Source organism: Lissotriton helveticus, chromosome 4_1 (assembly GCF_964261635.1).
Source record: "Lissotriton helveticus chromosome 4_1, aLisHel1.1, whole genome shotgun sequence".
Classification (NCBI taxonomy): Eukaryota; Metazoa; Chordata; class Amphibia; order Caudata; family Salamandridae; genus Lissotriton; species Lissotriton helveticus.
The window spans coordinates 214,979,881-214,997,738 of NC_136063.1; the positions used below are offsets into that span (position 1 = coordinate 214,979,881).

General features: G+C 47.5%; 1 protein-coding gene across 2 annotated transcripts in view; it reads left to right on the forward strand.

Annotated features, from left to right (window-relative positions):
• The window catches only part of FAM135B (family with sequence similarity 135 member B), a 1,359,155-nt gene that overhangs the window by 1,266,236 nt on the left and 75,061 nt on the right, over positions 1–17,858 (forward strand). The window lies entirely within an intron of this gene.

The following is a 17,858-nucleotide window of genomic DNA, read 5'->3' on the forward strand; positions in this document are numbered from 1 at the left end:
TGCTCTCAGCACATGTATTACACTGTACCTGTTTACAGCCATTGTCATGATACAGCTATGCACATTTTCCTTGACCTTTATTAGTGTAGGCAAGGCTGTGTCAGTGTGTTAAGTCTTTATCATTGTCAATTTTCTCTGAAAGAGACATATACAATATGTAGAACTTGGATGATATGAACTAGGGAACATGCATGACCATATTATTGACATGTTGTACAGTCCACATATTTATATGGGCTATACCAGTCCGCAAAATAACATTATCATTCTGCACTGCTGCAAGAGAAACTAATCAGTGAGCAGTTATATGGCATGATACTTTGCAATTTTACAGTGCCATTATGCTATTGCCTTGGACTTATAACGCTGTCAAAACTTTTGAAGAGGGAGTTCTCACTAGTAAACATTGGAATTCTGAACAGTGGTGATGATGAGAATAAGTGGCAGTGTCTACCCACCTCTCTATGACCATATCTTCACATGTCCACATCTTTCTGTGACTCCACATCTATTTCTTCCAGTGCTAATTCCTGTCTGTGTCTTCCAGAGTTTGAGTGTGGTACTTTCCATGTCTCCCTGGGCCTAGGTCCCCATTTCCTATTTTATTTATTGACAGTTGTCATATATTAAAAAGTAAATGTTTTTCATGCAAATTCTTATATTGCTTACATGCAGGTATGTATTTGTATTGTATTTGGTAAATTTATAGAGCGCGAATTGTTGCCCGGGGGCGTCCAAGCGCTGAGGAACCCACAGAGGTGGCCTGGTGGGATGGCTAAACAGCAAAAGAAATTACTGAGGGGAGTGAAATAGGAATGTTTTTAACTGCTTGCCGAATGAGGAGAGGTTGGGGTTAGCTCTGAGATGAAGGGGGAGGGTGTTCCACGTCTTGGATGCATTGTAGGTGAACGTCCTGCCGCCAGACCTAGTCTTTTTTATTCTTGGGGCCGAGGCCATAAAGGCCTGGCTTGAGCGGAGGTTTCTGCTGGGATGGTAGTAGGTGACTAAATCGCGGGTGATCATAGGACCTTTGTCCCAGAAGGCCTGATGGGCGATGCACATGGCCTTGAAGAGGATTCGCTGGCGCACTGGCAACCAGTGCAGGCTGATCAGTCCAGCTCTCACTGATTGCCTGCGAGGAAGCTGGAGCAGCGTGCGGGCCGCACAGTTCTGCACTGTCTGAAGTCTGCGTAGGGTGTAATCTGGAGCGCCGAGATAAAAAACGTTGTTAAAATCAAGGCGGGACTGTATCATACCCTGAATGACTACCTGCTTAGCTTCCAAAGGTAGAATGGGGAGAATTTTTTTTAACATTCTAAGAAGGCCAAAACAGGTAGCCGAGAGTTTAGTGGCCTGGATGTTGAATGAAAGGGATCTATCCAGCCACACCCCAAGGCTCTTGATGTTACCCTTAGGTGTCGGAGGGGTGCCTAGACAGGGGGGCCACAGCGAGTAGAGATGTTCCTTGTGATTTAGATCATCAAATCAATTTTTAGCATGAAGACCAGGATATGAAAATGAACTAATGATTACAAGCTCGTTCCTAAAATGTCTCGAACTAACATTTGTGCTTTACAACTAAAAACATTTTTTTTTTAAATCCCAATGCTTTTTACCTGCAACACGTAAAGGGGTAGAAATACATTTAACCAGATTAGAATGTCAGGATTTACAAATCAGTTTTCTGATTAATCAGCACTACTTAAATGTAATTTTTGTGGGGAATGAAAGCAGAATTATTCTCAAACATCTTTTTGTATGAGTTACTAGACGTTCGCCTCTGTATCTCTTCTCATAATATAGTCATATCTGAGCATCATTGTAAACTGAGTAAGTCCGATTGAAAAAGAATGCTTGTAAAACATATATTAATATCTTTTTTAAGTATGGGGAACATTCACCAAACAATTTATTATTGCCTCAACTGATTACCTTACAGTGTCCTGCCCATTTACGAGAAATTGCTGGCTTTTTTTTTTTGTTTTTATTTTTTTGAGAACCTTTATTATTCGTACGAGCAATTACAGGCAGAGGCCTACAACCATCCTGGCCGGCCACGAAGCAAGTCATAACGATAGAAAATCAATGTTAAGAAAACATAGCAGCACATGGTCAGGTGTTCCAGCAAGATCAGGACAGAACGTATATGCAAGTATGTATGTAGGCAGCCAGGATTAAGGAAGGTTCGTTTTCCAAACTAAAAATCACAGGATCAATGTCTAACAATCGTTCCAGGTCCTGTAGTTAGCCAGCATAAAGTGGAAGGTCAATTAGCAACACAATTGCATTAGGGGAAAAGGGCTACGCGTACAAATCAGGATAATCCCCAGCACAGTCACGTTTCATAATAAACCAACGCCCCACCCCTCAAGAACTGGAAATACTACAGGAACCATAGGAAACGGTAATGCTGAAAGAGAAAAAGAAAAAAGGCCATAGAACCAAGGAGGAAGCAAGGAACTAGATAGAAAAATCCCCCCCCCCCAACCCCGCACCCCGCACCCCTGCAGAAGGCCATGGCCTACCCCCCCCAGCAGTGTGCCTGTCGCCCTAAATAGAGACCCGAAATGTAGTAAGGCAAGAAATAAAGAAAGCGGAGGAGGAGAGAAATCAATATACCAGCTCTCAGCCACCCACCCCCCGAGCCCCGGACCAGCAAATCAACACAGAAGCAAAATCAGTTTCAGTCAATACAGTGCGTGCCCCACATAGTCACCAGGTTATCAAACACCAGTAATCAAGGAAGCAATCTCAACCCTGTACCGTGCGATCGAGTGCACCAACGGAGTACAGCTGGCCAGCCTCCATGTTAATCGACGTAAGCGAGAAAGGTGACCAGGAGAATTCGGTGGGCTGCCCACCAAAGCCAGCCATAAACAACAGTTTGCAGTCAAGGGTATCGTGAGAGAGTTCCATGCGCAGCAATAAGCCCCAATCCCCATCGGCAGCAAGCAGTCCCGTAGTCGTTATAGGATCCTGGCCCTCCAACATCACCATACCCACCGGGAGAATCATGACACGACGCTCAAATGTAGGGTGTGACACAGTGTCCTGGACGCACGAGCAGTCCCGTAGAGCGTATCCCACGGCTGGAATAATGGCATCTAGTTTCCTCTCCAGGTCGCGGGCACAGCAGTCCAGGGCGACGCGAAGGGCACCAAGAGCAGCAATAACATCCCCGGTCCCTAGCGTCGTCCCATGAGCACGATCCACGGCACTCGTCCTCACCAAGGGCCCCTCAACAGGCCTCGCCACAATAGTCTGGATGTCGCTGTCCCATGCATCCGATCGGGCGCCTTCGGAGCACAGTCGAGTCATGACTGCAGGGGCATCGAGCTCCACGGTGTCTCAGGAAATGTTACATAGGTGGCCTCAACAGGCGACAGGATCTCTACCGCACGCTAGAGCCCTCAGATCCCAAGTACAGATCCCGAGTTGCACAAAATGGCGCCCACATTTACGTCGGGAGAGATGGGAGGAATATCCGGGCGGTGCACGAGCGGAAAAACCCAAATAAAGTGTAATCCCCCGGTTCTTTGATGTTCCGCCGGCACTCGACCCGCTTGGAGAATTGCAGCAAGGGTTAAGCAGTGCAGATGACTCACTCCGGTCGGCCGACTCCTCCCCGTTACAGGCGGCTGTTGTTGATGCATCAGGGGCCGGCCATCCCTCACACGCAAAGCCCCGGTTGCACGGCTATTGAGGGCCGGACGTAGAGCGGGAACAATTCTCCGGTTCTACCGCTGGTGGAAGTCTCGGGAGCAAGCCACCGTAAGCTGCAACACTTCCCCTTCACGAAAACGCGGCTCGGGGTCAGGATTAGTTTCAGGATATGTGCACAAATCAGGAAAGACGGCGGAGCTGAGAGCCTAAGCAACCATCGCGGTCGCCAGCTTGGCTCCTCCTCCGAAATTGCTGGCTTTTGCTGATGGATTTTCATCTGACAAAGGAAACACTTGAGTCAATGGTCTAATACTAGGCACAGGGGAGTTAAATAGAACAGACCAAAACAATGAAATCTACTGCCTAAATTTCAAAATGCCGCAGGCCCTATGACATACATCGTGAGCTGAAGCTGACCCTGGCATAATTATTGTACTGGCAATCATTATTTGGTGTGTTTGTTGTCCCACCCATATCCACAGTCCTCCCTGATGAAGAAGTGGCTCCGTCCGGGGCTATACACCGAAACGAGCGTTGGTGTTTAAAGTTTGTTCCGTGTCCTCTGGATTGTGTTTTCTTACCACCGGGAGAATCCACAGGATATTTTGTCACCTTACCATCAGTTGGCCGTCTTACCACCTTGAGTGAAGTGTGATGTCTTATGATTGATGAATGTCTGCATGAATGAGATTGGTAGTATGAATGAAGTGATGTGTGGGACATTATTGATCATTGATGATGTTTATTTATGATAAATGTGTAGATCTTTTTAGTCTGTTTTGATATCATGAAAATAATAACATTTTACAATAATTTTGTTTGTGGTCATATTGCACAATAATTATGCCAGGGTCAGCTTCAGCTCACGATGTATAATCTTGGAACTCTGTCATAGGGCCTGCAGCATTTTGAAATTTAGGCAGTAGCTTTCTTTGTTTTGGTCTGTTCTATTTAACTCCCCTGTGCCTAGTATTAGTTTCCAGGGGTCCCCCTTTTGATTGGTCCTTTCTGAAATGGTGACCTCCACAGGCCTATATTGGCCCTGGCGACTCCATATCCCGGGGGCTGGCCTCTATTGTGGGTGCCCTGGTCCCATCCAGGGCCCCCACTAACATCTATTCAGGATTGTGGCGGGAGCCACAAAGTCCCCGTGGTTCGGCATTTCTTTCATAGACAGTTAGCTACTAAACATGCAACTCCCTCTCTGTGAAAGCAATTGTGCTCCGCTTCCAGTAAGTGAGAGCATTTTAATGAAGCATGGAAGCCTGCGCTTAAGTGTTTGTAAAATGTTCGGCAAGACCCACAGATCCAGCGTGAGTCTCACCAAATGTTTGGGCCCTGCGGGGTTCCTGTGAGGCCCTCCAAGTGGCTAGGAGGTCAGGGTATTTCGACCTTGATCCCTTGGCTTTTTAAAATATTTTTCTGGGACTCAGCTCAGCTCTATGTCCCTATATATACAAATTTGGTTTTCGGTTAATAACTCCTCAACTACTGAATGGGATTACACCAAATCACAAAAAGGCACTTCTCTGAACCAACAAACTACCTTCCTCCAAATCTGGTGTAATTCCGTTCAGCAGTTCGGCCTGCAGCAGTGTCTAAAGTTCCTATGAAAATTAACATGGGAAAAGTGAGTTTTGGGACCCGATTTTATTTGTACCTGCTTGAGGGATCACCATGAAACTTTCAAAACAGCAGCTGAACTGATCATCTTACTAGTTTTGAACAATTTGCGGGGATTCGTCAAACGATGTCAAAGTTATTGGAAAAACAAAAAAGGTCTTCCTATGGTAACTAAGTCTTAACAACAAATACCTACTGGCAACTGCCAGTATATCTATCTATCTATCTATCTATCTATCTATCTATCTATCTATCTATCTATCTATCTATCTATCTATCTATCTATCTATCTATCTATAGATAGATAGCTATAGATATATATCCATATATATTTATAGATATAAATATATATCTATATTACCTACTGGCGGTACCAGTAGGTAGTTATTGTTAGGGCCTAGTCTCCATAGGAAAAGTGTGTTTGATTTGCCAATATCTTTGGCGCCATTTGACGAATCTTCGCAACATTTTCAAAACTAATGGGGCGGTCAGGTCAGCTGCTGTGTTGAAAGTTTTGGGGTAATTTATCACGCGGGGGTCGAGAAAAAGGGGGGGTCCCAAAATGCATTTTCTCCATGTTAATTTTCATAGGAAACTTTAGACATGGCTACAGCCCGAACTGCTGAACGGAATTACACCAAATTTTTCAAAAAAATAGCTCTTGGTTCAGAAAGCACTCTCTTCTTGTTAAATGGTGTAAAACCATTCAGTAGTTCCTGAGAAACCTAAACATTTCTCATATATCCAAATAGGGCGCTGGAGGATCCGCAAACCCTCCTGATCTCATGCCTGCAATCTGATTGGCTGCCAACCCTTCAATCCAGGATGTGCTGGCAGCAATCTTGTGACTTGGTTGATCCGAGTCACAAGAAAAAAGGTAAAAAAATGTTAAAAATTAAGAAAAGGGGCAGGGTAGAAAAACTCTGTCCCCTACGCCTGCCCAGGGACCCAAGGGCCAAAAAAAGCATTTTTCTTAAAGAAGTTTGGCAGTATTCGCATTGGATCCGCAATTCCAGCAAAAAATGCCCACACTTTGTTTTCTTTAAGACCTGGGTGGGCCAGGTCCTGGGGCAATCATTAAAATGGATGCTGGGGCCCACGCCGCCCCCCCACAGGCCTGGGGACCTCCACGGGGCTATATTTATTTCATGCAGGGGGCACATAGGCCCCCCAGCCCTGTGGACCGCCACCTCCCTGGTGCTTTGTTTTGAAAATGAAGGCCTGGGGGACTCCGGCCCCCCATGAACTCTGGGGACTGCCACCTTCCCGGGGCTAATTATATTAAATGGGTGGGGGTCAGCTGGCCCCTCCACAGCCCTGGGGACCACCACCTCCCCGAGGTTAAATTCAAATGATGCGTGGGGGGCATCAGCTCCCTCATGGAGCCCCGGGGACCACCACATCCCGGAGCTAATTCAATGTAATGTGGGTGGCCCATGCCGCCCCCTGCAGCCCTGAGCACCACCACCTCCACGGGGCTATATTTATTAAATGCAGGGGGCCACTTAGGTCCCCAGCCCCGGGTAGCGCCGCCTCCCCAGGGATTTGTTTTTAAAAGGAATGCATGGCGAAGCCTCAGGGACTGCGACCTTCCCAAGGCTAATTATGTTAAAGGTGTGGGGATCAGCTGTCCCCCCAACAGCCCTGGGGACTACCACCTCCCTGAGGCTAAATTCAAATGATGCGTGGGGGAGCTTCAGCCCTCTCATGGAGCCCCGGGGACCACCACATCCCTGGAGCTAATTTGATGTAATGCCAGTGGCCCACGCCGCCCCCTGCAGCCCGGGGCACCTCCACCTCCACGGAGCTATATCCATTAAATGCAGAGGGCGACATAGGCCCCCAACCCGGGTACCCCCGCCTCCCCAGGGATTTGTTTTTTAAATGAATGCATGGCGAAGCCCCGGGGGCCGCCACCTTCCCGGGGCTAATTATGTCAAATGTGTGGGGGTCAGCTGGCCCCCCAACAGCCCTGGGACCACCAACTCCCTGAGGCTAAATTCAAATGATGCGTGGGGGAGCTTCAGCCCTCTCATGGAGCCACGGAGACCACCACCTCCTTGGGGCTAAATTCAAATGATGTGGTGTGGCTGCAGCCCCCATCGAGCCCGGGAGACTGCTACCTCCCCTCAACAGTCCTGGGTACCACCACCTTCCCGAGGCTAAATGAAAATGATGTGTGGTGGAGCTTCAACCCTCTCATGGAGCCCTGCGGACCACCAAATCCCGGAGCTAATTGAATTTAATGCAGGGGGCCTGCGCCGCCCCCTGCAGCCCAGGGACCTCCACAGAGTTATACTTATTAAATGCGGGGGGACACCCAGGCCCCCCTCAGCCCCGTGGACCGCCATCTCCCCGGGGCTTTGTTTTAAAATGAATGCCTGGAGGCTCTGCCCCCCCCCACGAAAACCCGGGGAATGCCACCTTCCCGGGGCTAATTATGTTAAATGCGTGGGAGCCAGTCAGCCCCCCCGCAGCCCTGGGGACCACCACCTCCCTGGGACGAAATTCAAATAATGTGGAGGGACTGCAGCCCCAATGGAGCCTGGGAGACTACCACCTCCCCGAGGCTAATTTCATGCAATGCGGAGGCCACGCAGCCCCCCTTCAGCCCCAGGGACCGCCACCTCCCTGAGGCACAAATTACATAAAGTAACAAAACAATAAGGATCCACCTCTAAAAGGGGGTACAGTCAAGTATGTTAATCACTGTGTTTTGGAAAGTGTATATCCTACAATGGTTGGACGCACGCTGTGTTAGCTTAAATACCCCTCACACACCAAAAGGGCCCTTCATGTCATGCTTCATCATAGGGGTCGTCCCGCCCCGCAGCGGGACCGGACATGCTACGACCTGCGATTATGTGGGAGCACTAGTAATGTAATGCTATGTGTGGTGCAAGAGTAGTGAGAGGGAGGGTCAGAGGTGAATGCAAGAGAGTGAGTTTAAAAAGGGCCTGGCCTTGTAGACATACAAACTTTAATAGGTCAAGGGAGGCTGGTGCTGATAAAAGTGTGGTTCGGAGATTTCCTGAGTAATGTTCAGATACTCCTAATGAGTACATTATGATGTACTCATTAGGAGTATCTGCATTATGATGTACTCATTAGGAGTATCCGCACATTACGCAGGACATCTAATGAGTCTGCCCTGATTATGGCAACGGAGGAAGTTCGCAAATCTATGGATGGGGATGGGTGGGCGACCCTTATCCTTCTGGACCTCACTGCAGCTTTCAACACTCTGCAATGCACATGGTATCAAATCGGCATCCTCCCAGCTTTCAGAGACAAGCAGACTTGTGTCTGAATTTGGGCATGTTTCTGGGACATTGCCTATTTTTGCTATTTTTATGTGCTTTCAACCTCTCTCCAGTTAATGGCAGAAATGGGTATGAAAGCAATAATGGATCCTGAAAAGCTATACATTTTGCTAAAGTAGATATAATTCTGTATTCAGCAAGGGGTCATTTGTGTAGATCCTTCAAGGTTTCTTTATATAAACTAACAGTAAAATATAGCAAAAATTGAAAATTTGTAGAAAAAAATGTAAATGTAAATGTAAATGTATAGGCATTTATATAGCGCACTACTTACCCGTAGGGTCCCAAGGCGCTTCGACCGCTGCGAAACCCTTCCTGGCTTCCCTGAGAGATGGTCCCTTAATGGGTATCTCCAGGGTGAGACCAGGCATCCCCGGCGGTCTGGTGGGGCCGTTAGTGAAGATGAGGCAAGCTAATGCCCAGAGTTGCCGAGTGTGAACGCTGATCAGAGTGGGCACCGAGGCGAGAGAATTATCGAGTCCGCTGACCCTGGTCCAGAAACCTGCCGCGCCGGGAATCGAACCCTGGTCCCGGGCCGTCCTCTGCTCTTGGGTCTGCCGCCTCTAACCAGTGAGCCACACTACTTCAGCCTTTTGTGTCAACGTTTTCACATGTAACTTCTTCTAATTATGACAACACTTTGAAAGCAATATACCGTTACATCCACTGGACCTTACTGATTGTGGGGATATATAGGACTTGTAGGTTTACCAAGAACCCGACAAACCCAAAGCCAAAAACTGATCAGCGACTTGTAATGCTTTTTTATGATGTACCGGGTATATAACAATTATTCTGGGAAAATGTATACATGGAATAATCAGTATGAAAGACACCTATGTGTTTCTGAAATGGGAACAAAATATAGGGGCATATTATTAAGGCGGGCGAAATGAGATTATCGCCGCTTTAGTGGCCTTTTTCAGCCGCAAAGCAGCAATAATTTTATCGCCTTATTAGCAAGCTGTCGCTAACAGCAGTTAGCGACAGCTTGTAGGCGATAGCGAGCGGTTTGGGACCCGCTTTGCATGTTAGCGATATTTATCGCTAATGACATGCAAAGTGGGCGTACCCAACCTGTTAGCGACTGAAAGCAGTCGCTAACATCGCTATCGCCTATTATCAACGCAGGCGCAGCGGTGAAAAAATCACGCTAAGCGCGAATATCGCCAAAACCTAACGCCTGCTCAGACCACTTCTTAGCCTGTATATCCAATGGGAGGTGGATATTCAGGTTAAGTCCCTATTAGCGATAATGCGTGAATATCGCTGTATTTCCAGCGATATTCACGCATTTCGTCGCTATCGCCGGATATTTTATCGCATTGGAGATAAACGTTGCTAATAGCACGTAATTTCTGCGATAAAATCCGGCGATGCGTGGCGATAAAAAAAATTCGCTAAGCTCATTTAGCGATAAATATCGCTAGTTGTTGATAATATGCCCCATAGAGTTTAGAAACAGTAGATAATTGCACATTTCCAAAACTGGGAATACTTATATTGGCATGAGAATTATCGATCACTTTTCAAAATTACGTATTTTTTACACATTGTCTTTTGTTTGGAAGGCAGAAATGCATCGAACGTCAATAGGTAATAACGGTTGCTTTACAAATCTGAATTACCCTAAGTCTCCCGATAGAAATGGCACCTCACTTGTGTGGGTAGGCATAGTGCCCACGACAGGAAACGGCTCACAACGCAAAGTGGACACACCACATTTTCACAATGAAAAATTACTCTTTTTTTGCAAAGTGCCTAGCTGTAGTTTTTTAACCCTAGCTCTGCCGGCACCTAGGGAAACCTAGCAAACCACTACATTTTTGAAAACTAGACACCCAGGGAAATCCAAGATAGGGTGACTTGACTGGCTCACACCAGGTTATGTTACCCAGAATCCCTTGCAAACCTAAAAAATTGTCCAAAAAACAAATTTTTCTCACATTTCTGTGGTGGAAAGTTCTGGAACCTGCGTGGATCCACAAATTTCTATCCACCCCGCGTTCCCCAAAGTCTTCTGAGAAGAAAGGTACCTCAGTTGTGTGGGTAAGCCTTGTGCCCGCGACAGGAAACGGCATAAAATGCAACGTGGACACACCACAATTTCACAGCGAAAAATTACCCTTTTTTGGCAAAGTACCTAGCTGTAGTATTTGAACCCTAGCTCTGCCAGCACCTAGGGAAACCTAACAAATCTGTACATTTGTGATAGCTAGACACCCAGGGAAATCCTGGATGGGGTGACTTGACTGCCTCTTACCAGGTTCTGTTACCCAGAATACCTTGCAAACCCAAAAATTGTCAAAAAAACACATTGTCCTCACATTTCTGTGGTGGAAAGTTCTGGATTCTGCGTGGATCCTCAAATTCCCACCCACCCCGCGATCCCCAAAATCTTCCGAGAAAAACAGTACCTCACTTGTGTGGGTAGGCCTAGTGCCTGTGACAGGAAACAGCGCAAAACGCAACGTGGACACCCAACAATTTCTCTGTGAAAAATTACACTTTTTTGGCAAAGTGCCTAGCTGTAATTTTTTTTTCATTCTGCCGGCACCCAGGAAAAACTACCAAACCTAAACACATTTGAAAACTAGACACCCAGGGGAATACAGGAGGGGGTGACTTGACTGCCTTCCACCAGGTTCTGTTACGCAGAATCCCTTGCAAACCTAAACAATTGTTAAAAAAAGAACACATTGTCAGCGCGAGCCCAAGATGGCCGCCTGAGCTTTGGCTCCCTAGACCCCCGCCGCACCCGGAGATACCCTGTCGTTAATCCTGCTGTCTAACGGCGGAAATCTGTGGCGGAAGGGAAGCGGCGCCGGGCGCTGCTCTCCGCGTCCCATTCTGCCGCCGAGGGCCGGAGTATCATCGCCATCAAATTTGAGGCCTGCTTGCTCGAGTTGAACCAGACCCCGGCGCGAGTGAATAAACAGCGGGCCGGAAACCGGAAGTGCCCGGTCCGGCCCCACGTCTGACCCGTACTTCTCCTGTTCCGTGGGCGCCCCCCCCGGCATAGGCCACCCGCCGAATTGAGGGAGGGTGTGCCAGAGCCGCCACTTATTGCGTTCTGCGGTAATTGAGCCGCTACCCTGGCCCTATGGACACTGCCTGAGATAGACAGGCTGCAGATTGTGGGCTAGGGAGTGGAGTTGTGGCTCGGGCGCTCCCGCCTTGCTGCAAGGCCGCCGGGGGTGGTGGAGAGTGCCCCCGTGTGTTGTGCACCGGCCGGGGGACGCAGGTTTGGCGCATTGGAAGGATATATGGAGCGGATGTGGCCCGGGCAGGAAGTTTCAAAGGCCTGCGCGACAGAGGCTCGCTAGCGACTGGCGGTGGGCTGTGGAAGTGGTGTCCCATCCTGAGTGCCGAAGATAGTGCTTGCAGCTGTAATAGTGTGTGGATAAGTGCGTACAGAGCAGTCGCAGATCCGGCCGGCCCTCCGGTTCATTGGTTAACACAGTCGTCGGCGAAAGATACAGACAGGCCCTGAGTGAGGCCAAGACCACTCAGTCAGTAGTAAACATTGTCTTTTGCCGTCGTCGCAAGAAATTAAGACACCGAGTGCCTTGTCCTGAACCTAACCTTGAAATGGCGACTAGACCAGATGCGGAGAAACAGCAATCTAAGTCTACCTGAGGGTCCTGATACATCCAAGCCAACAAGTTGGATCATTACACGCAACCCAGAGGCTCGCCTACCGGGTTTGGAAAATCACAGGACGGGAGTGGAGAAGCCTCGGGCCCTACAACGGAGCCTACGTTACAGGATGTAATGGCTGCTATAGATGGGGTTAAAACCTCCCTTGGACAGAAAATGGAGTCATTGGACCACATGTTAGATACAGTCACTATTGAGGTTAATTTAATTCGGGCTGATCTCACCAAAACCAGTGAAAAGGTAAAGTCGTTGGATATCAAAACGGCGAGTCTGACAGACGATGTGGCGCAGCTGCAGCAGGAGGTCCGGAACCTTAAGGCCTCTAGTGATATTGCAAGCTGCAAGCTGGACAAATATGAAGGAAGGGCCCGTAGAAACAACGTGTGCATTATTGGTGTCCCCGAGAGGGCCGAGGGTCTGGCCCGGACCATTTTGTGGAGGACATCATACTCAATCATTTGAAACCGAAAGGACTGGGGAACTTCTTTACAGTGGAATGAGCACACAGAATTCCGGGAGGAAGGCCGCGACCTGGGGCTCCACTTTGGCCGATGATCGCGAGGGTGCTCAACTTTAGAGACAGAGACGCTATCCTGCAGGCTTCCAGATCTGGGGGCCCTCTGCAGTACCAAAATTCCACCCTCAACTTTTTTCCAGACTTTACACAGGCGGTTCAGAGACAGCGGCAAAGTTTCATTGGAGTCAAGAAGAAGCTTTGTGACAAAGGACTAAAATACGCCATGATGTACCCTGCTAAGTTGCGCGTTGAAACTGAGGGAAGAGTTTGTTTCTTTGACAATCCGGAAATTGCCTCGGACTGGGTAGAGAGTCTTTCCTCCAGGGGAGAGCCACAGAGACGGAGCGGCGATGACGAAGAGGGCTCGCAAGAACAGGAATGATGTGTAATGCTATCATCAGTGGCATGAGACCGGGTTGGGAGGAGGGCCATGTATGAGATGTTTCCACGGGTATGTTTCTTGAGATGTGACGCAGGTGTAACAATATCCTAGGGGTAATGCAGGGATGTGGAGTGCCGCACTCCTCCTCAGATCTACTTATAGATAGTTGATTAGTTAGAATATTGGGCGACAGGCACACTGCGAGTTGGGGGCGGGCGAAAGCCGTGAGCAGGGGTGCAGGGTGGGGGGTGAGAAGGGGACTGTTTGTGGGGTGGGTTTTTTCTTTTGTATGTTTGCATTATTTGGTGTGTTTCTGTTTCATTTATCAAGGCATCGAGTTGAAACGTAGCATGTATGTGTTGCAGCGGTCAGAGGATTGTCACTTCCTTTTCATCTTTGACGATTGGGATAGGGAACTGAAGGTGTTGAGTTGGAATGTGAATGGGTTGGGGACAAAATTAAACGTAGTGTAGTTCTTCAGTGTCTCAAACGTCATGCGCCTGATGTGGTTTTACTCCAGGAAACACGTTTAGTAGGTAATTCATGTAAGGCGATTCATAGAATGGGATACAGGTTGGTGGCTCATGCGGGATTCACATCAGGATCCAGGGGGGGGAGAATCCTGACTCGGAAGGCGCTCCCGTTGGTGATTGACTCTATTACTGAGGATGACAGGGGCAGATATGTTGGGGTGACAGGTCGCTGGGAGGGACACACCCTCACCCTGTTGTCGGTCTATGTCCCCCCGGGTATGCAGGCTACCACTTTCGCTGACTTGGGAAAGATTCTGCTTGATCTTCCAAGGGGACTATTGATTTGGGGGGGAGACTTTAATGCAGTGGTTTCGGGAGTTATGGATAGACATCCCCCGCGGGATACGGGGCGCGTTTAGCGATGGCTACCCGATTTTCTTGATGCTATGGGTTTAGTGGATGGCTGGAGACTTCTCCACCCGGACCAGAGACAATACACTTTTCACTCTGGAGCCCATGGTAGCCTTTCCCGTTTAGACTATTGCTTAGTGCCCGCGGCCCACGCATCTTGCATTGCTGAGGCGACTCACCTTGCTAGGGGCATCTCTGGCCACTCTCCGCTCTGGTTCCGCTTCTGTGTTGCTTTGGGGTCGGCAGGTAGGGTAACCCCCATTAATCCCTGGTATATGCGTAACCCCAGAATTCGCAAGGACCTGATTGAGGCTCTAGATCATTATTTCCTGGAGAATGAGGGGCGGTGTCCTCTTCTGTTTCTCTCTGGGAAGCCTTTAAGACGGTTATCAGGGGCCAGGCCCTGTCATTGATAGTTGGAACGAAAAAGGACAGGAATAAAGAAATTGTTGAAGCAGAAGCTGAGATAGGTCGCTTGGAGGTAGGACTGGAGCAGGAGGTAACCAGTGCTAAACTGCACGTCCTGAATCTTAAGCAACTCGAGAATAGACCTCTGGTCACTGATAGTGCCAGAGCCCTGAGTAGAGAGCAGCAGGGTCGGCTATATGACCTCGGAGATAAAGCAGGGAAACTTGTTGCTTGGCTGGACAAGAAGGATAGAGCAGATCGTGTTGTTCCAGAACTTGTGACAGCGGAGGGAGCACGACTTACTGATCCCCAGAGTATAGTGGATAGTTTTGCGGATTATTTTCAAACTGTGTATACCTCGGTATCGGATCGACCAGAGGAGGACTCCCATTCACTGCTGCTAAATTTACGGCTCCCGTGCTTGACCAGTGAGGACCATGATTTTATGGATAGTGCCCTTACCACTGATGAAATAGACCTGGTGGTGCGCTCCTTGAACTCGGGAAGGGCGCTGGGACCTAACGGGCTCCCGATTGAGCTATATAAGCTTCGGTCTGATAAGATTGCTCCCTACCTTAGAGGTATGTTTGTTGAGGCCCGTGAGAAGGGGATACTACCTTATGATCAGAGAGTAGCGTCGGTGGTGGTTATTCATAAGGAGGGTAAGCCAAAATCTAATTGTGCCTCTTATAGGCCCATCTCGTTATTGAACGCGGAGCCCAAAATACTTGCCAAGCTTCTTTCTAATAGGCTGATTGAAGTGATCAGCAGACTGATACATCCTAATCAATCGGGCTTTATTCCTCATAGAAACACGGCCCTAAATGTGCACAGGTTACATGGAGTGATAGCCAGGGCTCATACCCTGAAGGAACCGGCCATAATAGCCTCACTTGATGCAACAATGGCCTTTGACACCGTAGAATGACCGTATTTTTGGGCAGTCCTAGCTAAATTCGGCTTTGGGCCCGACTTAATTCGCTGGGTGCGTTTGTTATATACTGATCCGCTCGCCCAGGTAGTGGTGAATAACCGGGTCTCTGCGCCTTACTGTCTTGGGCGGGGCACCCGACAGGGCTGTCCCCTCTCTCCCCTTCTTTTTTCGCTGGCCCTTGAACCTTTGGCGACCTGGACTCGCTGGGAGCCTTCTATCCGGGGTATTCGATGGTCCCCAAATTGGGAGGACCGAATCTCTTTGTACGCGGACGACATTCTACTTTACTTGACTTCGCCTAGGAAGTACCTAATTGTTGTTTGTGATGTGTTGGCCTCCTTTGGTAGAAATTCTGGGTTGTCTATAAACTGGGGGAAATCACTCTTGTTCGTTCTTAGGGGAGAGACTCCGGTCCCTCCGCGAAACTGTCCGATTCAGATCACTACAGGCGGTTTTAAGTATGTGGGGATTTTCATTTCATTAGATCCGGCGGTCCAGTATGCAAGGAATCTCCTTCCTCCTTTGCTGAGATTAAGGAGCGATACAGCTAATTGGAAGAGGCTTCCTCTCTCCCTGTTGGGACGCGCAACCCTTTTTAAAATGATGTCTCTGCCTCGTTTTCTTTACGCCCTTCAGAATACCCTGTTTCCTATCCCCCCCCCCTCCTCCTGGAAGATGTAATGTTATGTGGTAGAGTGTCTCCTCTGTACTATGCTTTTATCATTGATGCCTTGACTTAATAAAAAGAAATATAAAAAAAAACAACATTTTCCTCACATTTCTGTGGTGAAAAGTTCTGGAATCTGCGTGGATCCACATATTTCCACTCACCCCGCGTTCCCCAAAGTCTTATTAGAAAAATGGTACCTCACTTGCATGGGTGCCCAGTTCCGCCTTCCCATCCTGCCAGTGATAGCCCATCCAGGCACAGTTAATCTCTCTATAGAGTGTGGCTGTCTTGGGTTTACACACAATGCCCAACTGTCAGCTACACGCAGATATGTGACCCAGAGACAGGCTGCAGGCTCTAAAGGACTAAGGCAGGGAAATGCTAACTTTCTAAAAGGGACATTTTCAAAATTGTAATATGTAGATAAAGAAACAGACGAAGTAGTGAGTAAAACGTACAACTGTGGACCGGCGAAACGCTGGAATACAGGTAAAAGTAACGACACAGGAGAATGGAGGCGTGAAGATTGAGAATATTTGAGAGTAATAACTGAGTACTAAAACAGAACACCTTTTTGTTTTATATATACTTTATAGATAAACAAAAGAGACAGAGCCCTGATGAGAACCCAGAAAGTGATGAAATTGGGTTTGAAATGCGTCGGCATTTAAAACAGAAATGCATTAAGTTGCTGTTTATTGAATGAGAAATGTTTTCGTGTTGACTTTGTCCGTTGGGTAAACATTTAACCGGAGAGCATTTTGTGAAAACGAATTCATTGTTGATAAAAGTCTTTGTGAAATGTATAGTGTATATATATGTATTTTTGAATAGTGTTGAATTTTGATGTATTTGTATTTATGTAGAAAGTGTCAAATGTGTTAATGTTTTGTGTTTTTTTCAAACAAGAAACACCTAAAAATAATGAAATAAAAATTAAAAAGGTATGAAGTGGATATACCGAACAAACTATATAGTAATTTTGGTTTGTTTTCCTCAATTGTGAGGAGAAAAGAAATGTGAGGTTGGCAATCTCTTTTTTGTACAACTTTCTAAAAGGGACATTTTCAAAATTTTTATTTAAAATTGACTGCACCATGAGAGAGGATTTTTCATCCCAATTCCATAGACACCTAAAACGAACTGGTTTCCTGCTCCCACAGGGGTGACTTATATGCATTACGAAGGAAGGTGTGGGTTTATTTTGCCAAGTCGATTTGGCAGTTTAAAACTGCACACACAGGTTGGAATGGCATATCTGAGGCATGTTTAAAGAGCTACTCAAATGGGTGGCACAATCAGGCCCTGAGCACAGGTAGTTTCTTTTTACTAGGGACTTATACGTAAATTAAATGTGCCATTTGGGCAAAAGCCAATTGCATCATATTTTAAAGAGAGAGCACAAGCACTTTTGTGGTGGTTAGCAGTGGTGAAGTGCACAGAGTCATAAGTGAGAAGGGTGGTAAGGCGGTTGCAAAACATTCATACAAGGGTTCTGGACTCACTATTAGGAGTCTCTATTTTGGGAGTCGCTAGTTGATTAGCGACTCACAAAATAGGATTGGTACATTGGCCAAACTTTTTTTGCGGTCGCAAACGGGCCTAAACCCCTTTGCAACTGCAAAAAACAGTCGTACACCAGGCCCCTAGTGCAGCAGTAGGAATTTCCTTCGTTTTTTAAGGTTCGTTGATTGGTTTTTAGAACAGCTTTAGTAGTATTGTTGGAGGACTGGTTGCTCCTCTTTGTGACAGGATGTGTTTGTTTTGCTTGCTTTGAGTATCTGGTGTTAGTTC